The following is a 25,200-nucleotide window of genomic DNA, read 5'->3' on the forward strand; positions in this document are numbered from 1 at the left end:
GTAGGATGTTTTTCACTCATTTTGTTCACTGCTAGTAGTCTTATGACATTATAGGTCCTGAATTTCTTAATGAATATTTTGCAATCTTCCAAAATCTGTCGTGCACAAAATAATTGTTTATTTCAAATAAATAAATTTTCTAAATGGAAAATTCTAAAAAAAAAAAAAAAAAAAAAAAAAAAAAGTAACACATGATTCTAAACTGAACACTGTACCAGGAAAGAAGTTTTTTTTTCCTCCTTTACTCAAAAGGACATTAGGATACTCAGAAAAATTTTAATAAAGCTTATATGGTGTTGTATACAATTCTGATGATTGTATTGTAGTCATAAAAATTCTTGGTTTTTTGAGGGAGAAATGTGCACTGATGGATTTAGGTGCAAAGGACCATAGTGTTAGCAAATTACTCTGAAATGGTTTAGAAAAAAATATGTACTTGCTGCTTTATGAAAAGCAAATGAGGTAAAAACCTAACATTTGGGGAATCTGGGGTGAAGAGTTATATGGAGATTTTTCAAATTATTTTTGCAGCTTTTCTGTAAATCTGAAATTATTTAAATATTTTTAAATTAAGTAAAATTATGGTAGTATTTGATAACATTATTCCCCAACAATTTCTATGCACCGCTACACACATATTATAAAAACCAAAGCCAAAAACCTAAGAAAGGTTTTTCTCTTCCTATACCCTCTACACAAACGGCCATATGACCTGCTGACTCTTCTTCTCTTTGACAGCACTGTTGATTCAATTAGTGTATAACCTCTGAAAGATTTACTGACTCCAGACTCTCCACTTTCACACACTTGCAAAATTACCCTCTCACTCCTCTACTTTAAAATCTTGAATGGGGAGTTCCCCTCATAGTGCAGTGGTTAATGAATCCCACTAGGAACCATGAGGTTGCGGGTTTGATCCCTGGCCTTGCTCAGTGGTTTAAGGATCTGGCATTGCTGTGAGCTGTGGTGTAGGTCGCAGATGCCACTCAGATCCTGTGTTGCTGTGGCCCTGGCGTAGGCCAGCGGCTATAGCTCCGATTCAACCCCTGGCCTGAGAACCTCCATACGCCAAGGGGGCAGCCCTAGAAAAGACAAAAGACATATATACATACATACATACATACATAAATAAAATCAACCTTGAATGGTCCTCCATGGCAACCCTTCTACAAGACTTAAGTCTTCTCCAGGTCATGCCCCTGCCTCTCTCTATTTCATGCCCTTCTCATCAGGAAGAAAGCAAGTACAGTTCTCTGAACCTATAATGCTGTTTCATTGTACTCTGGTATATGGTGCTACCTATGCTGAAATATCCTTATCCACCCAGTCAAAGCAATTCCTATGTACTCTTTAAAACTGACCTTAGCTGCACCTTCTCTGTCAAACCTTTCCTGACACAATTCCTAATGTGAGGATGAGTAACCACTCTCTTCCTCCTTAGTGCTCCTATTTTAACTCAAACTATTTCTGTTACACTTACTATACAGTATAATTCTTATTTTAAAATGAATGGGGATTCACTGACAGAACTGACCAAGTCATATTTATTTGTTAAACTACTTAGAATACAAGTCTCAAGGGTAGAAAACGTTAAAGAAGCCTCCACATACATGTGGAAAAGTAAAAGCTAAAGAAATGAAAATACAATTTTACAACTAATATGCCTTTCACAGGGAGATGACATATGCTTTTGCTTGTTATTTAAATATGTTAGAGTAAGCCCTATACTTATTTTTTTTTTTTGCACTCATCTTTGGAAAACAAATAATGTGATGTAGGTTTTATTTTCTTATTTTCTGTAGTTTGATGGTTTAGAATACTTTGTTGTTCATGGCCTTTTAAGTTATGAACTAGGACTAAAATAAACCTATGTAAATGAACTAATACAAAACCAAAAATAGTTTTACTTTACAATACTTAAGTACAAAAATCATTTTTAGTAGATTTATCTTATAATACTTAAGTACAAAAATCATCTTTTTGGTCAAAGTGCTTTAAATTCAGTAATTCCTGATTTCAACTCAATTCTATAAAAATCTAACCACTTTTTAATTTTATTTTCCTAATCTAAAAGTAAGCCAATTAATTATATAATCTATCAGAAATTTAAAGGAAGATATTACAAATGCTTCACTTGCCCTTTTTTCCAATATAGACACTACAGGGACAAATAAAATTATTTTATAACCTTAAGAAAGAGATCTTTAAATCATCTTTTTTTTTTTTTTTTTTTTTTTTTTGCTTTTGCTTTTTAGAGCTGCACTTGTAGCATATGGAATTTCCCAGGCTGGGGGTCAAACTGGAGCTACAGCTGCTGGCCTATGCCACAGCCACAGCAATGCTAGATCCAGCCACATCTGTGAACTCCACCACAACCCATGACAACGCCAGATCTTTAACCCACTTAGCGAGGTCGGGGATCGAACCTGTATCCTCTGGATACTGGTCTGGTTCATAACCCACTGAGCCACAATGGGAACTCCCAAGATTCTTAAATTATTAATCACATAACAACGCACGTGAAAACTTTCATGAAGAAAATGCTATCACATACAAATATGCAAAATTATAACTATTACTGATGTGTTCAATAACTTACCCTCCTGATGGCGATCCTTTTTTCTTCTTTCTTTTTACAGCTGCACCTGCAACATATAAAAATCCCAGAGCTGGGGTCAAATCAGAGATGCAGCTGCCAGCCTACACCACAGGCAGAGCAATCTGTGATCCAAACCACATCTGCAACCTACCAGTCTGTGGCAATGCTAGATCCTTAACCCACTGAGCTAGGCCAGGGACTGAACTTGCATTCTCATGGACACTACGTCAGGTTCTCAATCTGCTGAGCCACAATGGGAACTTCTCTGATGGGTTTCTGATGATCACCTTGTCTTACACTTTTTGGGCGACTTAGCATGTGACTGATGCTTGCTGGCTTGCCCTTCCTATATAGTTCTTTTATATCCTATACTTCCAAGCATAAAGTTTAGCATCTATTAAAAGCATATGCTCTAAAAACAGGGACTGACACAATTTTACTTCATGCTATATAACAGCAAGTGCCAAGTACAATGTCTAGAGCATTGAAAGAACTCAATAAATTAAGACAAATGGCTGAATTTGGAGATATTTTAAATGGTAGAACAGTAGAAAACTGACAGAACACTGTAAACCAGCTATAATGGAAAAAATAAAAACCATTTTTAAAAAATGGTAGATTTTCATAGGGATTTAGTTTATTTTCTTTAGGAATACAGAAAGTGACTGTTTTCCATAAGAAGCACTGGTAATTAGACCTGTGCCAAAAATGACAATAGGCATACTTTCAGAAGCATAAACAATAACTTCAAAATTCCCCTCAATGTTTGGGAGTACAGGGACCTCCCCTAGCCCTGCTCACCAGAGACAAGAGTCCATGGAAGTTGGCACCTTTATTTCATACCAGAAGGACCAAGATACAACCATGGTGTATAAATTTTAAAATGGATCTTTAAGTAAAATGATACAAATAAGCCCCTAGAAAGTTGCTGGCATAATGAAAACCTAATGCCTTCTCTTGATTTTTCCCTTAGAAATCCTCTGATCATTAAAGTCCTTCAAAATTCTTAGATTTCACTAAGATAAGTATTACATAAAACATTATAGTTACAGCATAAACTGCATTTACAAAAACAGAAAATCTGGCAAGTACTAATTTGACAATTATCAATAACTGTCTCACCATCATTTATTAAAATTAATTTAATATAAAGTATCAGTTTTTTGAAGTAGTCCCTTCAGTCACACCAGTTCCCAGAAACTTATTACTTAATAAATTACTAACTTAGAAAAAAGTCAGTGTTATTTTATAATTCTTTCTGTATTTTGCTTATAGAGGTCGTTTATAATAAGCCAAATTGAGTTAAGTGTCCCTAAAATAAAGGACGAACTAGAGCACCTAATTTCTTCTTCCTCAGAGGAAAGACTTTGTTGTCACAAAAGTTAATTGAATTCTTGTCTTTGATCCTTTTTTTCCTTCTACCTTCTCTATTAACTGACCCATTTTTTTCTTCCTTTGACTTGCCCCTCTTTCCTTAGCTAGTAACCATTTTTATTACTGAAACTAAATCTATTAAACTTTCTAGCCAAACATACTAACTAGTTAAATGTCAAATGTATACACCAATTTTATCATAAGACATCCGAGAGTGTTACACTTACTACTCATTACCCATGTCTGATTTCTATGCTCTATTAGCAAATTCCTTGTTTACAACCAGTTAAGATACAATATTCTATGTATATTAGTTTGACAAAAAAATAATCAAAGTCAGATTAATACTATTCGTTTAACAACTCTAGATTAAATTGACTGTATAAAGGATGCTGTATTATCTCACTGTTTCTACCACTATCTTTTTTTTAAATTAAATTAAAATTAATCCTTGAAAAAAAAATTTAAGACTTAAGAATTTAAGTGCCTAAAGAAATATTTTCATAAAATGTTGTACTCTTTGCAAACCAAATCATACTTCATATAATGCTTTATACTGTGATCACATGCGAGTCATCTGCAGGATGTACAACATGGTTTTTATAAATCTGCTAAGGTAAAAACACTGAAAGACAAAGTTCAAAGCTGCACAGCTGGAAGCATTCCAGGACAAAACCTTAAAAGTAACTGAAATCATTGGTGTTCACTCATATTTTTTGATAGTCTGATTCTAGATCAGGGCCTCTCAATCCAACTATATAGTAAAATCACTTGAGGAGCTTTAAAAAAATATCCACTCCAGGCTAACTGAATCAGAATCTCTGAGGTTTGGACCTGGGCAAAGGCATTATTTCAAAGCTCCCCAGCTGTCCATAATATGCAGTTATGACTGAAAACCATTGACCAGGCTTTATAATTATTAACACAGCCTAAAATACAAAGGTTATCGTTTAGCACTAACATTTTATTCTTAAAGCACCATCATTCAACTAAATGTAAATAAATTACCCAGCAATATTCCAACATTTAAGCCCATTGTTCAACACAGAATACTGATCATTTATTGGTGATGCAGATATTTTAGTAATTAAAATCAGAACAATTTCTTTACTTTAGAAGAAATACATAATTATCATACAGAACATATTATTCTGACATTTACAATAATCCCAGCTTCAAAACCTTCAGAACAACTGATGATGCAGTCAAACACCTAATAGAGCTTGCAAGGTACAAGGTGATAGGAACTATATAGCCTTGAGATGGACTGGGGTATTTCATGCAGAAGAACAAACTGGTCAAGGTCATGGTATACAAGCAGCAGAAGTGCAGAATCTTTTTATAACAGAGGGAAAAATGCAGTATACCTGTGTGAGGGGGACAAATAGTAGTAGTTGGAAATGGGAAGAAAAGCTAAGATTGTGTATACATCAGGAAGGTCTCTGAATGACAGAGAAATTTAGATATTCCTCTACAGGCAATGGAGAGCCACTGGAAGCTTTTCAAAAGGAATGACAGGACCGTCTACTTCCAAGAAGATGGAATAACTGTACTTTACCCTCTTCTTCCCACTAAGTGTAACTGAAAGCCATACAGATAAAACAAACATAAGAAGTCTGTGAAAGGTGGGAAAAGGTGGCAGACTGCCTAGGAATCTCAGGTCCTGAGGAACAACTCAGTGAGTTCCCTGGGTTTTCTTTTTGCTTCACTTGCAGCTGAAAAGCTGGCAACCTGGAAACACCAACAGGTAAAGAAAAAAAAAAAAAAAAAAAAAGCCCCAAGGAAAGCGTTCTCTCTTTAGCCAAAAGACCAGGAAGAGACAGTCTAGCAAGGCAGAAAATTTTAAGCAATAACAGTGCTACTCTAGTAAAACACCACACAAAAAACCATGACCCCACCCCTTCTCACGCCAGCAAAAGCTGAATGGGTAGCCTAGACGCCCACCCTCACAAGTATATAATGAGGCACACACAACAGGGTGGTGTCATAGAAGGCCAAGGAGGTATCCAGACTTTCATCTGATAATGAGACCTCACATGCTAGTAGCCCCCCAATCCTTGCTATGTGTCAGTGGAGACCACATGGAAAGCCATCAGAATAATCTGATAAGGATTTTAAAGCAGCCATTTGCTCAGAACAAAAGAAAAAATAGAAAGCATCAATGAATAAACAGAAAATCTCAGCAAAAAGTAGAAGATATAAAGAAGGACCAAGTGGAAATTTTAGAACTGAAAATAATATAACTGAATAAAAAAAGCTCAGTTGATGGATTCAAAGCAGAATGGAGGGAAGAGAAAAGAATCAGTGGACTAGAAGAGAGAGAGTAGGAATTACCCAATCTTAATGACAGGAAGAAAACAAACTAAAAACAAGTGAAGGGATCCTCAGGAACCTATAGGACTACAACAAGAGATCTAATATTTACGTCACTGGAGTCCCAGAAGTAAAGAAGAAAAGGAGAGGGGGGGGACTGAAAAGGTACTTGCAAAAATATGGCAAGAGACATAAACCTACAGGTTCAAGAAACTGAGTGAACTCTAAACTGGATAAACCCAGAGAAATAATATGCCAAGTTACATCACAATTTAACTTCTGAAAACTAGGGACAAAGAAAGGATTCAGGTAAAAACAAAACCTTACCCATAAGGGAAAAACAACTTAAATGACAATGATTTTTCATCAGAAACCATGTGGGCCAAAAAGAAGAGACCCAATATTACTCAAGTGCTATGCTTAGCAAAAACATCGTTTAGTTATGAGGAAGGAAATCAAGACCTTTTCAGATGAAAAAAAACTAAGCCAACTCATCCCCCACAAAGTAACCCTAAAATAACTAAAATACGTTCTCTAAACAGAAAGAAAATAATAACAGGAATTTCCAAGTATCAGAAAAGAAAAAAGAAAACAGTAAGCAAAAATATGGGTAAATATAATGTGTTTTCCTCCTGAGTTTTCTAAATTATGTTTGACAGTTGAAGGAAAAGTTGTAACTGCCAGATGTGGTTTTAAATGTATATACAACAAATATTTTAAAGCAATTATCAACAGGGGAGGGTACAGGGATGTAAAGGAAAATGAGGTTTCCACACTTCACTCAAACTGGCAAAATGACGACAACAGACTTACGTATGTATAATACCTACAAGAAAACATCAAAACCAATATATAAAAAGATACACCCAAAACACAACAGATAACATCGATATGGAATTCTAAAATATGCTCAAATAACCCAAAGGAAGAGTAGAGAACAGAGAAAGGAAACAGAGAGATAAACATAAGACAAAAAATATAAAATGGCCCATTTAAGCCCTAATACATCTAAAACTGAGTTAAATATAGAAGACTAAACACATTTAGATATTTTAGCAGAGTGGATTAAAAAACACAACCTAACTATATGATGTCTATAAGAAAATCACTTCAAATTTAACTGTAAGTGCAGGGTGAAAATAAAAAGACAGAAAAAAAAAAAATAAGTAACATAAACATTAGCCAAAGGAAAGCAGGAGTGGCTATAGTAGTACTAGATAAAACAGACTTTAGAACAAAGAAGATTATCAGAGACAGAGAGGTATATTACAAAATGATAAAAGGGTCAATTCATCAAGAAGATACAGCACTCTTAAATGTATGGGTACCGAATGACAGAAATGAGAAATATATGAAGCAAAAACTTAAAAGACAGACCATTCCATATTCGTAGTTGCTGACTTCTCTCAACAACTGATAAAACAACTAGACTGAAATCAGCAAAAGTATAGAACTCGACACTATAAACCAACAGGACGCAGTCAACATTTACAGAACACTCCCCCAAACAACATCAGAAAACATATTTCTTTCCAAATATCATGGAATGTATACTAAAACAGACCATCCTAAGATAGACCCTGGGCCATAAAGCACACCTTGACAAATTAAAAATAACTAAAATCACACAGAATATCTTCTCTGACCACAGTGAAAACCAAATAAGAAATCGATAATGGAAAGAAAAAAGGGCGAGTTCCCAACATGGCTCAGTGGAAACGAATCTAACAGAATCCATGAGGATGCAGATTTGATCCCTGTCCTCGCTCAAGGATTTGGCCTTGTTGTGAGCTGTGGTGCAGGTCACAGATGCAGCTTGGATCCCCCATTGCTCTGGCTGTGGTGTAGGCTGGCAGCTGTAGCTCCGATGTGATCCCTAGTCTGGGAACTTCCATATGCTGCAGGTGTGGACCTACATAGCAAAAAACAAAAACACCTAGGTAACGCATTTCTAAATAACCTATGAGATCAAACAGGAAATCACAAGGTAAATTTTTTAAAAATACATTGAAATGAATCAAAATAAAAACACAAAATACCAAAAAATGTGGGACGCAGCTAAATTAGTACTGAAAGGAACACCTCTACACACTTGAATCTGACCACTCAGACTAAATGGGCCACTTCCTCAAAAAATACAAATTACCACAACTCTAATATGAAACAGATAATATGAATAGTTACTCAAAGGTTTTCAAGGAAAATACATTTATAATTCATAAGGCAAACAAACAAACAAAAACCTCTGAGCCCAGAGAGTTTTCACTGGAGAAATCTACCAAATGGTTAGGGAGGAACTAATATTCATTCTATACAATCTACTCAAGAAAACATAAAAGGAGAGTGCACTTCCCAATTTATTTTCTGAAGCTAGTATTACTACCAAGAGCAAAGAAAGAAATGGATATAAACATAAAATCCTTAAGGAAACTGTAGCAAATTGGAGTTCCTGTCATGACTCAGCAGAAACAAATCCGACTAGCAAACATGAGGTTGCGGGTTCAATCACTGGCCTCACTCAATGGGTTAAGAATCCGGCGTTGCAAAAAAAAAAAGAGTTCCCGTCGTGGCGCAGTGGTTAACGAATCCGACTAGGGACCATGAGGTTGCAGGTTCGACCCCTGCCCTTGCTCAGTGGGTTAACGATCCGGCGTTGCAGTGAGCTGTGGTGTAGGTTGCAGATGCGGCTCAGATCCTGCATTGCTGTGGCTCTGGCATAGGCTGGCAGCTACAGCTCCGATTAGACCCCTAGCCTGGGAAACTCCATATGCCGTGGGAGCGGCCCAAGAAATGGCAAAAAGACAAAAAAAAAAAAAAAAGAATCCGGTGTTGTGGCAGATACGGCTTGGATCTTGGATCTGACGTTGCTGTGGCTACGGTGTAGGCTGGCAGCTACAGTTCCAATTTGACTCCTAGCCTGGGAACTTTTATATGCCGTGGGTGTGGGCCTAAAAAGCAAAATAATAATAATAAAAATAAAATAAAATAAATAGTAGCAAATAATATTCAGCAATATAGAAAAAGACGATAATCAGGTAGGATTTATTCCAGGGATGCAAAGCAAGTTCGATATTCAAAAATCATTCAGTGTAATCTACCATACTACCAGGATAAAGGAGAAAAATCATATAATCCTATTATTGCAAAAAAACCCACAACTGAAAAAACTCAAAACCCATACATGAGAACTCTTTAAGAACTATGAATAGAAGGGAACACACTCAACTCGATAAAGAGCATGTACAAGAAAACTTAATAGCTAACATACTTAACGGTGAAAAACTGAATGATCTTCCCTAAAATAAAGAAAAAGGTAAGTATGTCTGGTCTCACCAATCTTATTCAACATCACACTAAGAAAGTCTAATCAGTTCAGTTAGACAAGAAAAAGAAAAGGCAAACATATCAAAAAGGAAGAAATAAGACTGCCCCTCTTTGCAGATAACTTCTATATAGGAAATCCCAAGGAATCTATCAAAAATTCCTAGAATAAATGAGCTCAGCAAGATTATAGAATACAAGATTAACATATAAAAAACAACTGTATTTCTATATACTAGCAATTAACATACTAACACTGAAAAACAATACCACTTACAACCACTCAAAAAATGGAATACTTAGGTGTAAATCTAACAAAGCATGTGTAATACTTCCATGCTGGAAATACAAAGTGCTGATGAGAGATGTTTTTCTTTTTGTCTTTTTTAGGGCTGCACCCACAGCATATGGAAGCTCCCAGACTAGGTGTCAAATTGGAGCTACAGCTGCCAGCCTACACCATAGCCACAGCCATTACTAGATTTGAGCCACATCTGTGACTTACACTACAGCTCACAGCAATGCCGGATCCTCAACCCATTGGACGAAGCCAGGGATCGAACCTGAGTCCTGATAAAAGGAATTTAAAAACATCTGTAAAACATGGAGAGACATACCATGTTCATGGATTGCAAGACTCAGTAAAGATATCAATTCTCCCCAAACTGATACATGAGTTTCGTGCAATTTCTAACAAAATTCCTTCTATCAAGATTCTTTGTAAATTTAGAGAAGATTATTCTAAGATTCATATAGAAAGGTAAAGGAATTAAAAGAGCTAAAATAATTTTAGAAAAGAGTAAAACAATAGGATTCAGTCTACCAGATTTCAAGACTTAAACATCTATAGCAATCAACACTGTGACCCTGGCAGAGAGATAAACACATAAATCAGCTGAACAGAACTGAGAACCTGTAAATACAATACGAACATGCCCAACTGTTTTTAATAAAGGTTCGAAAACAACTTGATGCAGAAAGATTGCCTTTCCGACAAATGGTGCTGAAACAATGGATATGAGCAGCAAAAATAATGAATCTTGATCACACCTTATATAAAAATTCAAAATGGATCATGGACATAAATCTATGCACAAAACTCTAAGACTTTTAGAAAAAAAGTTTTCTAAAACTTTAGGAGTCAATTTTAAGGATCTAAATTTAGGCTAGACTTGACACCAAAAGCAAAGCCATAAAAGGAAAAACTGAAAAACTGAAATCATCAAAATTTAAAACTTTTGTTCTGTCAAAGACTATGTTGAGAATGAAAAGACAAAATACATCGTGGGAAAAAAATATTTGCAAACCACAAAGAATTAGTACCTAAAATACGTGAAAGAATGCCTGAAATTCAACAGGAAAACAACACCATGATGGAAAATAATACAAAAGGATACATACATATACATATATACATCACCGAGTCACTTTGCTGAATGTGAGAAATTGGCACAACATTCTAAATCAACTATACTTAAAATAATAATGATGATGAAAAGAATGAATGAATGAATGAAAATACAACAAACAATCCAAACAGAAAACGGGCAAAAAACATGAATAGACATTTTCACCAAAGAGGACATACAGATGACAAATAAGTACATGAAAAGATGTTTAGGAGTTCCCGTCTTGGCTCAGTGGTTAACGAACCCAACTAGGACCATGAGGACGTGGATTTGATCCCTGCCCTTGCTCAGTGGGTTAAGGACCCAGCTTTGCTGTGAGCTGTGATGCAGGCCATAGACGCAGCTTGGATCCCGCGTTGCTGTGGCTGTGGTGTAGGCCAGCAGCTACAGCTTGGATTCGACCCCTAGCCTGGGAACCTCCATATGCTACAGGTGCAGCCCTAAAAAAAAAAAAGATGTTTAATATCATTCGCCACCAGGAAAATGTAAACAAAAACCACAATGAAACATTACTACGTACCTATCAGAATGGCTAAAATTAAAAAGCAAAAAAAAAAAAAAAAGTTTCCAAGGATACAAAAAAAATTAGATCACTCACTGTATTAGTCTGCTAGGGCTACCATAATAAAGTAACACAGACTGGGTGGCTTAAAGAACAGAAATTTATTTTCTCACAGCTCTGGAGGCTGAAAGTCCAAGATCAAGGTATCGGCTTGTTTGATTTCTTCCAAGGCCCCTTTCTTTGGTATGCAGATGGCTGACTTCCCACTACATCCTCATATGGTCTTTCCTCTGTGTGTGCACATCCCTCAAGGATGTATGTCCAAACTTCTCTTTCTTATTGAGACATCAGTCAAACTGGATTAGGGCCTACTCTAAAGGCCTCTTAATCAACTCTTTAAAGGCCCCTTCTCCTAATACAATTGCACAGTGACATATTTTTGGAGCTAGGGTTTCAACATATGAATTTGGGGGTTAGGGAAAGAGACAAAATTCAGCTCATAATGTTCCTACACTCTATTGGGAATGTAAAATAGTACTGACTTTCTGGAAAACATTTTGGCAATTTCTTTTAAAAAGTAAACATGCACCTATCATATGACCTAGAAAGTATATTCCAAATCATTTTTCCCAGAAAAATGAAGACTTACATTCACGAAAAAACCTATACACAAATGTTTATAGCAGCTTTCATCATAATAGCCAGTAACTAGAAGCACAGATGTCCTTCAATGGGTGAATGCTTAAACAAACTATGGTACAAACACACTGTGAAATTGGTACAGACACACTGTGAAATATGGTACATACACACTCAGCAATTAAAAAGGAACTACTTAAATATGGAATAACTTAAATGAATATCCAGAGAATTACACCAGACAACAAAGAATCAACACCCAAAGGTTATATATTGCAGATACCATTTATAAAGCACTCTTAAAATGATAAAATTATAGAAATGGAGAAAGAATTCATGATTGCCAGGTGTTAAGGAGAAAGGGAATAGGTGGGAAGAAGTAGATGTGGCTACAAAAGGGAACTCTTTTATGTCTTGCTACAGTTAGGTGGGAAATGTCACTGAAACCTTTTTTCACTTTCTAATATTTGAATGATGTGCTCTAAAATAAATCAGATAACAACAATCAAGTGGGGGTGGATGGGGAGATATTAATTACCATATGTGCCATGATCAAGGGGGGCCAGGCTCTGCACTGATCCAGACTTATTCTGGCTCCAACACTGTGCTCTACTTCACCAGGCTGCACTCAATTCTTAAATGTCACTTAAAATCAACAACCACAATGCTCGGCATGATCTTGCACAAAAGATTTAAGTTATAAAATTACTTCTCCTCTTCTACCAACACTCTTACTTCCTTAGTATCTGATCTCAGTCAAGTATTAATGAAAAAAGCAATAATATCTGCTTAAATGAGTCATACTAAGGTATAAGTAACTGATAGGTTTAAATATTGTCACAATGTGCAAAAGCAAGTTAATCAAATGGCACTGTAACAGAAATTGCATGTTTAAGAGAATTAAACCACAGTGCAAGTGCTGTCACCTGTTTCAGATGCCCTAAAGCATCACTTTCTATTCTGATCTTAAGAATTCTTAGGTATTTGGGAAGTAAATTGGATACAAATTCTAAGTTCAAAATAGCAGTAACAGCTTACATTTCACCACAACTCAAGATGTATATCAGGTTAACTGTCTGTCCTACAAGGAGGAAATATGTGAAATAGAGCTTTTATTTGTCTGTGAGTAAATACAATCCAGGACCTGGTGAAACTTGTAAATCTGTGTTTGTCTTCTCAGCTGCCTCTAAGCATCCCTTTCTCCTGCCCTCTAAGATCTCTATTACCTCCAGGGTATCCTTCACACCTCCCGTCCCCAGGAGGCCATCACCTTCCAGCTTCCCCATTCAAAATGGCAAAACAAGGACTGAATTCAGTCTTTCAACAGACTTATCTGCAGTTTAAGGCAGCTAGGAGAGATGTTCACCTGCTGGTTGACCTAGACAGAGAGTAGGAGATTCGTTTGTTTTAATTTTGCTGAGTCCACTAGGAAAATATGCCTAGGGGAACTGCGTCAAAGAGTTAATAAGTTATTTGAGCTCTCCTCTGACCTGTTCACTCTATTAATTTTAATTATTTCGGAGCCGAGAATCTCAAATTCCAAGGACCCAGACTCCACTTTCAAGGTCTATACTACTTCATTCTGCTGTTTGATATCCCTCTCCTTCTTTAAGAATGGCAGTCATTTTTCTCCTGCCCTCCAACTCCCAACAATCAGTTATCATGCCCCAGAGTTCTTGCAGGCTCAATGTGTGAGAGGCAAGGAAACTGAATTTCTGGAAGGTAAGGGTGTATAATACAAGAGTGGCTCGGCTGGGCTCAGGGACTCCCAGACATGAAACTCAAACTAAAGAAAAGAGCAAGAACCATCCAGCTGATGTAAGTCAGATTCAACACTTCCATTTTGCACAGTGTGGCTGTAGTGGGGGTCGGGGAGGAAGCGCTTTAATGATAACAATTAAATAGTACACAATACATGATATCAAAAAAACAACTAAAACTGGCAATGATTGTACATACTGGAGAATGGACTGAGAAAGAAAAGCTCCTAAAACTGGATGTTAAGGCTAATTGCAATTATATATGTTTTAATTTCCGCCTAGTTGTGCAACATAATAAACATGAATATTATAAAAGATGTGCCAGATTAACTTTCAGTTTTAACTTTAACACAACTGCAGCCTTTCCTTCCAACTTCCACCCCTGTGGCTTGATTCATTGTTGGCTACAAATGTAAGATGGTGATTGCTCCTAAAACTTAACAGTTACCAAGACACCATGCTGTCACACCAGAAGACAGGCCAGGAACTTGGTGTCTCACTTCACAGATTGTCCATCTTGCGCCAATAGTACTACTTCTAGTCATTCCCAGGTCAAAATAATTATTTCCCCAAAAAAAACATTTTTTACCACTTCCCAGCTGATTAAGCACAAATTACATCACTACAAGCAGCATAAAGATCTAAATTCAAATGGCTCAATGAAAAAATGCTCCAATGAATTCATAATAAAAGATATGTGCACTGGGAGTTCCCTGGTGGTCTAATGGTTAGGAGTCAGTGATTTCACCTCTGTAGCCCAGGTTCAATCCACGGTTTGGGAACTGAGATCCCATATCAAGCCACTGCACACTGCAGCCAAACACATACACACACACACACAAAACAAGATCTGCATCAGTGGATGGGCAAAGATCAAATAATCTGGTAAAAGGACCACAGAAACACAGATGCTCTCATATATCCCTGGTGGATATGCAAAATGGTACAATCTCTACAGAGGGAAATTTGTCAATATCTACCAAAACTAAAAATACAAGTACCCATTTCTAGGAATTTATCTCCGACATTACCAAGGAATTTATCCCCCACCATTGCGTTGAAATAAAGTTATTCACTGCCACATTATTTTAAGGCCAATAATAATAATATCAAACACTTATCTAGCATTTAATATAGTTCCAAATACTATTCCAAGCATTTCATACATTTGCTCATTCCATCTTCCCAACAAACCCGTGAGGCAGGTGCTACTCCAATCCGTATTGTACAGATGGAGACATTAAGAAGCCAAGTAAAATTAGCCCAAGACCACATAGGTGGTGTGAGTCACAATCTGAATGCAAGTAGCATGGTTCCAGAGCCTATTCTCTTAATTATGATATATTAAACCACTTAAATATATATCAATAGAACAGTTGACTAAAATATATGATACATCCATCTAAAAAGAAATCTCCTTTAATCCCCCTCCCACTTTGATAGTAGGCTAAACTTAGTGACTCACCTCTAAAAATAAAGTGCAGAAAGGGAAAAATAGCAATTTTACAGTGGAGAAACCTGGCGAACACTACCTTAACCAAGGGATCTAAGTTAAACATCAGCAGTAATGTCTTGTAAACATCTGGCAGTATTCCTCCTCATGACATGAGAAAGACAACGCAACTTTATGCATCATCTCCGCAAATCCATAGCCCATTCTAATTATGAGAAAAACATCAGACAAAACCAAGCTAAGAGATGGTCTACAGGCTAGTACTCCTCAAAACTGTCAAGGTCACAAAAAACCTTGAGAAAGTATCAGAGGAAACTAAGGAAAGATGAAAACTAAATGCAATTATGGTATTCAGCATGAAATCATGGAACAGAAAGGGAACATTAATTGAAAAACTGGTGATATCCAAATAAACTCTGGAGTTAACAGCAATGTACCAGTGCTGATTTCTTAGTTTTGACATATGTACCACAATAAGATGATACCACTGGAGGAAATGAAACTGGGTGAGGTGTATATGGGAACTTTTTGTACTATTTTTGCAATATTTCTGTAAATCTAAAGTTACTCCAAAGCAAATAATTTTTAAAAATAGAAGGAAGAAAGCTCTTTATGCATTTATATGAAAAAAAAAATCTCCAAGAAGTGAAAGCTGTAAAGAATAGTGTGCATATATGGAAGATGCAGTATATGCATAGGTATAGTAATATCATCTAAAATGGATACGAAAGTACATATGTATACATAAAATATTTATGGAAGGATATATAAGAATCTGATTAACACTGGTTGACTTTGTAGAGGAGAACTCAGTAGCCGAGGAACAGAAATAAAAGACTTTTGTGTCCTCTTGTACTTTTTCAATTTTGAAACATGAATGTACTACTTAATTAATTTTTAAAATTAAAAGTACGACAAGGACCTGGACTAAGCCAAAACCCTGGAAATAACACAGGGGATTAATTAGAGAGAATTGTAGGATGTTAAAAAAAAAAAAAATCCAATCTCCTCCAACTATCAGTCACAGCTTCCCACATCCTCTTCCTCACTTTTCCCAACAACCTCATTTCTCCTATATGCACTGCAGACATTTTATTCTAGCCAAACCAATCTGACTGCCAACCCCAACAAGTCAGCTTATTCCCCAAATCTGCATCCCTTCCAGCAAAATCTAGCACTTAACTTAAAAGCCACCAATTCACTGCCCTATTCGGCATCCTGTATATTTTGTCTGTAACAGGGATGGCAAATACAGGCCCTCATGCCATCGCTACTCTGACTCCCACGAAAACAACAATGCTCAATGATCACAACAGGCCTTCCCACTAAATGCACACACCACCTCCAACTACTTCTTCATGCAGTGCTCCATGCAGCCATCATTATCAATCAAAGCTGGCCCATGAAATAAAACCTCCTTGCCATTCTAGTCTTCACTATATTAATCCACCTGCCTTGATATGTTCCTCCACAACTTTCATATGGATTTATTTACATATACCCCTATTTTGTTCTGAAAAGGATTAATAAGACTTACAAGAATACATGAACTATAAAAAGTTAACAGATTTAAAATGACAGCAAAAGAACAAAGAAAACACGACAAATGATGCCAAGAAAACAGCTGAAAAAATATACAGCATAAAACCTATATGCCTGCTCTGGGTTAAGCCACAAATCCAATTCTGACTTTATAGTAGCCATGACAAAAAGGAAATATCAGTCTACAGTCCAGGAGATAAACAGAAAAGAATTCAGAAGAGGAATTATACTTGGTACTTAGACCAAACAGTAATTTTAATACAAAGCGAAGAGAACACTATAGAATGAACAAGATGTATAAGATGAGCTGTTTCTGATAATATCCATCAGGAGAACCTATGGTGTCTTACTAAAGCCCAAAGCAGCAAAAGTGATTTAACAAAGAGGAGAAAAAAGCTTTAAGAACTCTCTGTCCTTTTACTTAGTTTCCTCCTTCACTGCCTCCCTTACTAAATATAAACTCTTTGAAGACAAGAACCATGTTCCATATAACTCTTACATAGCTCACAATGCTTTGTATCTGCAAAATAGCATTCAGTATTAGTGAAAATCTACCAAGAGCAATTCAAGCCTACTCTGATAAAAATTCTCTAACCTAAACATAGAAATTACTACTGAATAGAATAAAAATGATACCTGAAGCCTCAACAATCTCTAAACCTTCTGTACCATTACTGAATCATAATTTAATTGATGTCCCAACAGCATCTTTTGTTTTGCATATCCTTTGCACAAGGCTTGCAGAAATGCCAAATCAATATCACTGAATCTGATCAAATAAAACGAAACCCATAGCAAAACCTTTGGCAACCTCTACAAAAGGAAAGACAATATTACTCTCTTTCAAGAATATAATCAATAGCTCTTTACAAACCAGCTGACAAAGGCAGGTTCATTTTTTAAACGACTTTGCAGGTCCTCTAGCAGACAATGAATTATAATGCAGATTTTTCCTACTTCTTTCCAAGAATCTGTAGCTTCTATAAATGCCAAACTACCAGAGAATTGTACTTCCCAGCTCTCCCATACATACATACATAAATCCATACACACGTAGCACTGTCAAACAAGCTTATCATTCCCTTTATAATCCCTCCCTGCCCCCTCTCCTTTACCTGATAAAGTTGGAAACGAGTGAATTATTATAAACTAACTAATAAATTATTTAGGTAGAGCAATTATGAGCTACACAACTATTAAAAAACTTAAAATTACTACTCTTAAGCAAAAGCATTAGGACACATTAACAATTCTGTTTGTATTTTATTAATGGAAATCATTAATAAATAAGTAGTCTCGTCCTATACTGGTTTAGTTTTCTAATACACTTAGTGTTTCAGTTCGCAGTATGCTTCTCATTTGGTATTCCCTTGTACACAGGGGCACACCCTACCACCCAGGAAAGGACAGCTGCAATGAGTACAAGAACACAGGCAGGACTGGGAGTGGGGGCCATCAAATGGACCTCAGAAAATCTAATTCCTGCACTTTTATTTCTTCATCTATAAAACAGAAATGACCACCATTTCTAAGACTACTGAGAGGATTAAACAAGGTAAGAGCTGTAAACTGCCTAGTAAGTTGCATGTAAAACAGGTCCTCAATAAATGTCAGTTCTCTTGCTCTTTTGTTATAGTAAGGAAACAGAAGGAGCTTAGCAGGTGTCCAAGGTAAGAGTATAGGACCTTGGTTGAGTATAGGACGTACACTAAAACTCTAACTTAGGGAGACTAAGGTTCTTTCCACTACATCAAGCAGTCTTAAAATAGCAAAACCCAACACCTCATGTTCATCACTCATTGGACACTCATTACATGCAAAGGGGAAAAAAAAAACAAAAAAACAATTTGAACTCCTATTAGATGCCAGGCACTATATTAACCTCTTTCCTCATAACTACCCCATAAAGTAGGTGTATTTATCCCATTTTACTGAGAGAAATTAACTTGTCCCAAACCACAAGGCCAATAAGTGATAATGCAAAATTAATTCAGGTCTGTTACTACTTTACCCTACTATCCTGCCTCACAAGCATACAAGGATTGAGAAATCACTGTCTACCAAAATTAAATTCTAAGTGGCCTAGCAACTTTTATAAGTCCTTTCAATTGATTAGTAGAAATTGTCGGTAGCTTCACCATCCTGTCTCCTTAAATTTGTTGTTAGGCTAAAACAATTTACAATAACTATGGTGACAAATTTACATTTGTATAGCATATTACTGGTTAGTATTATACATTTTTTTCATTTGTATTAGATGCAACTACAGAGGTTTTTTTAATATATTAGCTCACATCTCAGTTAATACTTTGAAGATGGCTGTGATGTAGAGATAACTACTACTTTACAGACAAGAAAAAAGAAGTTTGAAGAGGGGAAGTAACATGTCTAAGGTCATATAACCAGTTAAGAGCAGGATTTTCCCTTGGACCTAAGAGAAAAGTGCATTTGCTCTTTCATCCATTGATTCATTTCATCATTTGCTTTTGTCAACTTACTCAGCAGAGCTCGGGGAAGGGGAATTATGTGTGGGAAGGACTACTTCAACAAAAATTTTAAAGAAAAATAAGGGTCAAAACTTGACAGAACAGAAACAAGAAAAATCAGAAAGGTTGTCCAGATCTCTTCGCTCCCTGAAAGGCTGTCAGGTGATTGCCAATAAATATTTACAGGGCAGGCAGTTTCAACTTTTCCAGAGCACAGAGGAGAAAAGGAGAGTTTTTCAATTCATTCTTAGAGGCTAGCTTAACATGACTACCAAAGCAAGTCAAGAACAGCAAACTAATAGTGCAAACATAAATGTTATGTTTATCCTTTGGGATGACAGATGCAAAAGCCCTAACAGACCTAAGTGAAAAACAAAGGAATATGTGTAATATGATCCTGTTTAAGAAAAACCACTGTGAATACACATGTATGTACTAAGTATGGTTGCATATGTAAATGTGTATTTGTACATACATACACATAAATGCAAAGATACAGGTTTGGAAATAGAAACCCCAAACTGTTAACAAGATTACCTGGGACAAGAGTGGTCTTAGGGATGAGGGAAGAGAAAGGGACAAACAGTAAAGTAGATTTTGGGCTTTTACTCTACATTCCCCTGTTTTATTTGAATTTTTATAATATGGATCATATTTGCCAATTAAAATATACACATGAAAAGCAGGCCTAATACTCATTTGCTGTTTCTCCTCTACCTATTATAGCAAAAACTAATTCTTTTATTCTCTCACTGGGAATTCACTTATTTAACAAATACTCAGGGTATAACTCCTATGTGTGGCTACTAAGCTAAATAAGCACTTATGCCAGTTACCAGGTACTTAACAGCTTATTTTTTTAAGCCTAAAATGAAACAACAGTTACTTCCTTCCATAAGATACAGTGTTAACTTTAAGTCAATTTCTAGTTTCTATCTCTTATTATTTTTCAGGTCATATATCAGGGATAAGAAATACTTCATCAAGAGTTTGTACTACCTTTATTCTAAGAGTACCAGACAATTTTTATTGGGTTTTGTTTTTTTGGGGGGTGTTTTTGCTTTGCAATAAAAAAAGAAATGCATTTGTATTCATTCATTTACTCAACAAGGCTTAGAATCCCTGTTACCCTGATGTATGTCTGGGCACAATGCTGGACAATGGACACACGAAGATGAATAAATAACATATGACCTCTACCAACCCTCTAGGGAGCTAAGGATTTCACATACCTGCTAGGTCTAGTACAGAGTAAGCAGGGCATAAAAACTGAAATATATATATACCTTAGTAATCCTGCACTTCAAAGTGAAACTGGCAAACTGCCCTGTTCAAAACTAAAAGTTAATTTCAATGTAACCTAGAAATATCTTAATGTTTATGAAAACTGTGAAATTGTTCAATTACTCTACAGTTAAAGGGAATAAATTAGTAGGGAAACAGGGAACATGGAAGCTCCAGGGGACCAGAAAGCACAATGTCTCAGTTAACAGTGGATTCTAGGATTAGCTATGCTCCTAAGAAGCTTTTACCAAAGAAAATATGGAAATCATATCTACCTTATTAGGATAGGAGAAATCAATTTATTTGAAAAAGCATAACAAAATCTGGTACATATGAGGCAGTATGGCCACAACACCTGCTTTTTGTTGTTGTTTGGTTTGATTTATTTATCCTCCCCCCCACTCTGTCAATGATTGGCCAAGCACAATTTAATTTCTGTGTGCCTCATAAAGTGGGAAGAATGCAGGAAGCAGTCAGAAGACCTGAGTTTACATTCAGACCTTGACTCTTAACTTCATGAGGTTAAAAAATGAGCCAATTATTTAACCTCTTTGAACCTTAGTTTCCTGGCAGAAAAAAAGAAATAAACCTATTTTACAGGAGTATTTTAATGACTAAATGGGAAAACACATGTGAAAACATAAACTTAGAAACGACTATAAATTAAACAGACATTTTTCCAAAGATATGTAAATGGCCAGTAAGAACCTAAAGATGGGAGTTACCACTGTGGTGCAGTGGAGACAAATCCAACTAGTAACCATGAGGTTTCCGGTTTAATCCTTGGCCTCATTCAGTAGGTTAAGGATCCAGCATTGTTATGGCTGTGGTGTAGGGCAGTACCTACAGCTCCTATTTGACCCCTAGCCTTGGAACCACCACATGCCTCGGGTGCGGCCCTAAAAAGCAAAAACGGAAAATTAACAAACAAAAAGAACATAAAGATGTTCAACTTCATTAGCCATTAGGGAAATGCAAATGAAAACCAGAAGATACAACTTCACACCCACAAGAATGGCTGTCATCAAAAAGACAACACTAACAAATGTTGGAGAAAATTCAACACTCATACATTGATGATAGGAATGTAAAATGAAGAAGTAGCTATGGAAAATAGTCTTGCAGTTTCTCAAAGATTTACAGTTACCTTATGACCCAACAATTCCATGTCTAAGCATACACCCAAGAAAACTGAAAACTTATGTTCACAAAAAAACTCATAAACATTCATAGCAGCATTACTCATAATAGCCAAGAAGTGGGAACAATCCAAATGTCCATCAACTGATGAATGGATAAACAAAATGTGGCTTATCCATACTGTGGAATAATATTCAGCCATAAAAAGGAATGAAATATTTTGATACAGGCATTATTATATGGGTGAACCTCAAAAACATGAGCAGTGAAAGACACAAGAGGCCACATATTGCATGATTCCATTTACATGAAATGTCCAGAATCAGCAAATCCATAAAGAAAGCAGCACACTGGTGGCTGCCAAGTGTGGATGAAGGGGAATGGAAGTGACAGCTGATGGGTATGAGGGTTTCCTTTCAGGATGTTGAAAATGTTCTTTGAATTAATGATGACGTTTGCACTACCCCGTGAATATATTAAAATAACTGAAATGTATGTTAAAAGGGTACTACTCATTCTATAGTATGAGATATTTCAATAAAAGAAAACCACTGTTGAAATTTAAGTTTCTGCTACTTTTTAATAGTACATATGCTACTTTTTTCAGGATGTTGTTCCTGCTGCTTTTTAACAGCTATCAAAGCTCTTTGAAGTTAGATGTTACACAGATGAGTGGTATTTTTAACAAAATGAAACTACTTATTATGCCAGGGAAACTTTCTACATATTAATTTGGTATTATTATTCATTTCTTCAAAAGTAAAGTCCTTCCTAATATTGTTTTTGTTTTTAGGGAGTAGAAAGAGCTTCAAGGAGTCTTTACAGAGTACATTTTTTTAAAATAGGTCGAAATGTAGTCTTTGTTTTTAAATTGGTGAATATTCCATTTTCAGATATGCCCATTAATCCCTATATACCACTTCCCATGTTCTGCATTCATGCTGCCAAATTTCTAGGTCCATCATCAGCTTCTTCCTATTATTATTCACAGGGGTTAAAACGTTTGGTAAATGCAATCAATTCATTCCCTAACGCTGGGGAATTTACAGAGTAGGCCCAATTTTTAAGGTTAATTTTAGTCTAGATTGTTTGAATAAATATACAACAAATTGATTTCCTGGTATTTGGGATATAAAAATAATCTATAGAGTTGTGTAATGCTTTCTAAATCCTTTGGGGATTTTTTTTTTTCATGAATTTGGTCATGGGGTAGAGAGAGTCATCAACTTTAGTCCACACAAAGTATTATGTATAAAAGCTTCCTGATTCTAGAACAAAGAAGTATTTTATTGCTCAAAGCAAAAGGAAGATATTTTCCTTCCATTTAGTATTGTTATACTAAAATAGCATACCAATGAAAGCAGCTAGGTAACAGCGTGACCAAAGGTATGTAAACAAAGATAAAATTGTTCTTTATTTTGTATTCTTCCTTTGGGGGAGAAAAAAGTTACTCACACCTGAGAAAATAAGGTTCATCAAGCCAAAGAAAACAATATGGGTTAATATTTCCCAATACGAGGGTATTTTTGAGTGGTGATCTTAATTTGAGGCTTTGCCAACCTATGTTTGTATTGCATGGTGGGTACAGTTGGCACAGATAAAATGTGAAGAAAGAAGCAACCTGTCAAACAGCTGCTATCGAGTTACTCCCTCAACAGCACTTCCAACTTCTCCGGTGATGTCTAAGACAGAAAGATGTCAAAGCACCAAGAGGACCACGGGGGCAGTCACAGCAGCAGCCAAGTACAAACCGTGCATCCTAGGGTGAAATGCCACAGGAACCCTCAAGAGCCGGCCAGACTGCGGTTCCCTTCCAAAATGAGTCTACCTCACATATGAAAAATAAACACACAGCCAGATATCCTTGCCAACCGGCTCTCCCTTCCCTTTGTGACTCCTCCAAAGGCTGGAGGGATGTTAATATCCCGCAGGCCACGGGGAAGCCAAGCCCCACGCCGGAGGGAGGCGTCCAGGAGCCTCCGCGCAGCCCGGGGGCCTCGGGCCAGCGTCCCCCACCCGCCGGGTAGGGCCGGTCAGCGGCCACACAAAGGAGCCAGCCGCGGGCGCTGGACGCGGGGACTCGCCCCGGAGCTGGACGCCACATCTGGTCCCCGCACGCCAGGTGGACGAGACCCGCCGGAAAATAAGCATTAACGCCCGTACCTGTTGCACGATTCGGGTCCCTTTCACCCTAAAATGAACAAGGGCGCCCGGGAGGGGAGACGCGGGCCGCTGGGGCTCTGCGGGCCGCGGCCGCACCCGGCAGGCGGCGCGGAGGCAGGGGCCGCCAGCGGGCTCCCACCTCAGGCGCTTTGTCTGCGGTGGCGGCTGGGACTGCGCCGGGGGCAGCGGGGTTGGCGGGGCGAGGGCGCCCCTCCCTCAGTTGCTCGGCCCGCGCGGGGGAAGAAAGCCGGGCCCGCCGCCGCCGCCGCCTCCACCCGCCCGCGCTCGCCTCTCGGCCACAGGGCCTGCGCGCTCCTCCCGCCCGGGCCGCCCCGGGCCGCGCGGCGGCCACACTCACCTGGCTGGCGCTGGCGGCCGGCGGCTCCGGGGCGGTGGGGAGGACGCGGGGACGCGAGCGAGGTGCGGGCGGAGGCGGAGGGCGAGGCGGGAGGAAGGCGGGCTGGGGGCGGAGCGGGACCGGGCGGTGGTGGCGGCGGCAGCTCCAGTCACTCGCGGCAAATCGTGTCCCGGCCCCTCTGTGCGTCAGTCAAGGGGCGGCGGCGCGGGCGGCCGGGCAACCTCCCGGCACCCTTGTCCCGACCCGCGTCCGCGCTACCACGCGCGCGCTCGGGTAGCGGCAGCGCAGCGACCCCGCCCGGCGCGGGAAGGGGGAGGGGCGGGGAGTCCCTCTGGGGCTGGGGGCTGGGGGTTGGGGGCTGGGGGAGGAGGGGCTTCCGACCCACCCGGGCGGACCGGGGGATCCTCCCTTCGCGCTGAGCTCCCAGCTCCCAAGCCCACAGGCAGCCTGGGGTAGCGGAAGGAGCACTGGGCCTGGAGTCAGAAAGCCTGGGTTTAAGGAAGAACCTCCTCCCCAATGAACGCCTTGCAAGTCATTTGTTTTCTCTGTCCTCATACCGAAATGTGTATGTTCAAGTATATGGTCTCCAAGATTTTCAAAATTCTAACATTGTCTTCTTGGGTTTGTTAGAATTCCTTTGACAGGAGATGGGTCTCCAGCACTGCATGTGGTGTGGCCAAAGGATGAAGGCAGCTGGAGGGGAATGGGTTGCAGAGAGGAGGGCTGGCTTCAGGCACTTGTTTTTCTTTGGAAATCTTTCTATTGGACAATCCAAAATGTATCCACAAATGACCTTCTGATAATGTCTACTTCCCCATCTTCACCAACTCTAGTTATTTTGCACCAAATGTACTAAC

The 25,200-nt window shown here is 38.1% G+C and overlaps 1 protein-coding gene across 19 annotated transcripts in view; it reads right to left on the minus strand.

Annotated features, from left to right (window-relative positions):
* The window catches only part of SESTD1 (SEC14 and spectrin domain containing 1), a 133,899-nt gene extending 109,263 nt beyond the window's left edge, over nt 1-24,636 (minus strand). For 9 of the 19 annotated variants that reach the window (XR_014829844.1, XR_014829843.1, XR_014829847.1 and 6 more), the window contains exons 1-2: nt 24,344-24,636; nt 2,600-2,645 (exon numbers count right to left, since the gene is read on the minus strand). The gene's annotated coding sequence lies outside the window, so the exon portion shown is untranslated. Of the gene's footprint in view, nt 1-2,599; nt 2,646-23,985; nt 24,295-24,343 lie in introns of those variants that run through there. The other 10 variants (XR_014829846.1, XM_084999993.1, XM_084999997.1 and 7 more) reach the window with 4 other exon arrangements.
* Between the last annotated feature and the right edge of the window lie 564 nt (nt 24,637-25,200).

This window comes from Sus scrofa, chromosome 15 (genome assembly GCF_054392235.1).
Source record: "Sus scrofa isolate SSC_HxYL_T2T_F1_AM1 chromosome 15, Sscrofa_HxYL_maternal_Yorkshire_Landrace_v2.0, whole genome shotgun sequence".
In the NCBI taxonomy this organism is placed as follows: domain Eukaryota; kingdom Metazoa; phylum Chordata; class Mammalia; order Artiodactyla; family Suidae; genus Sus; species Sus scrofa.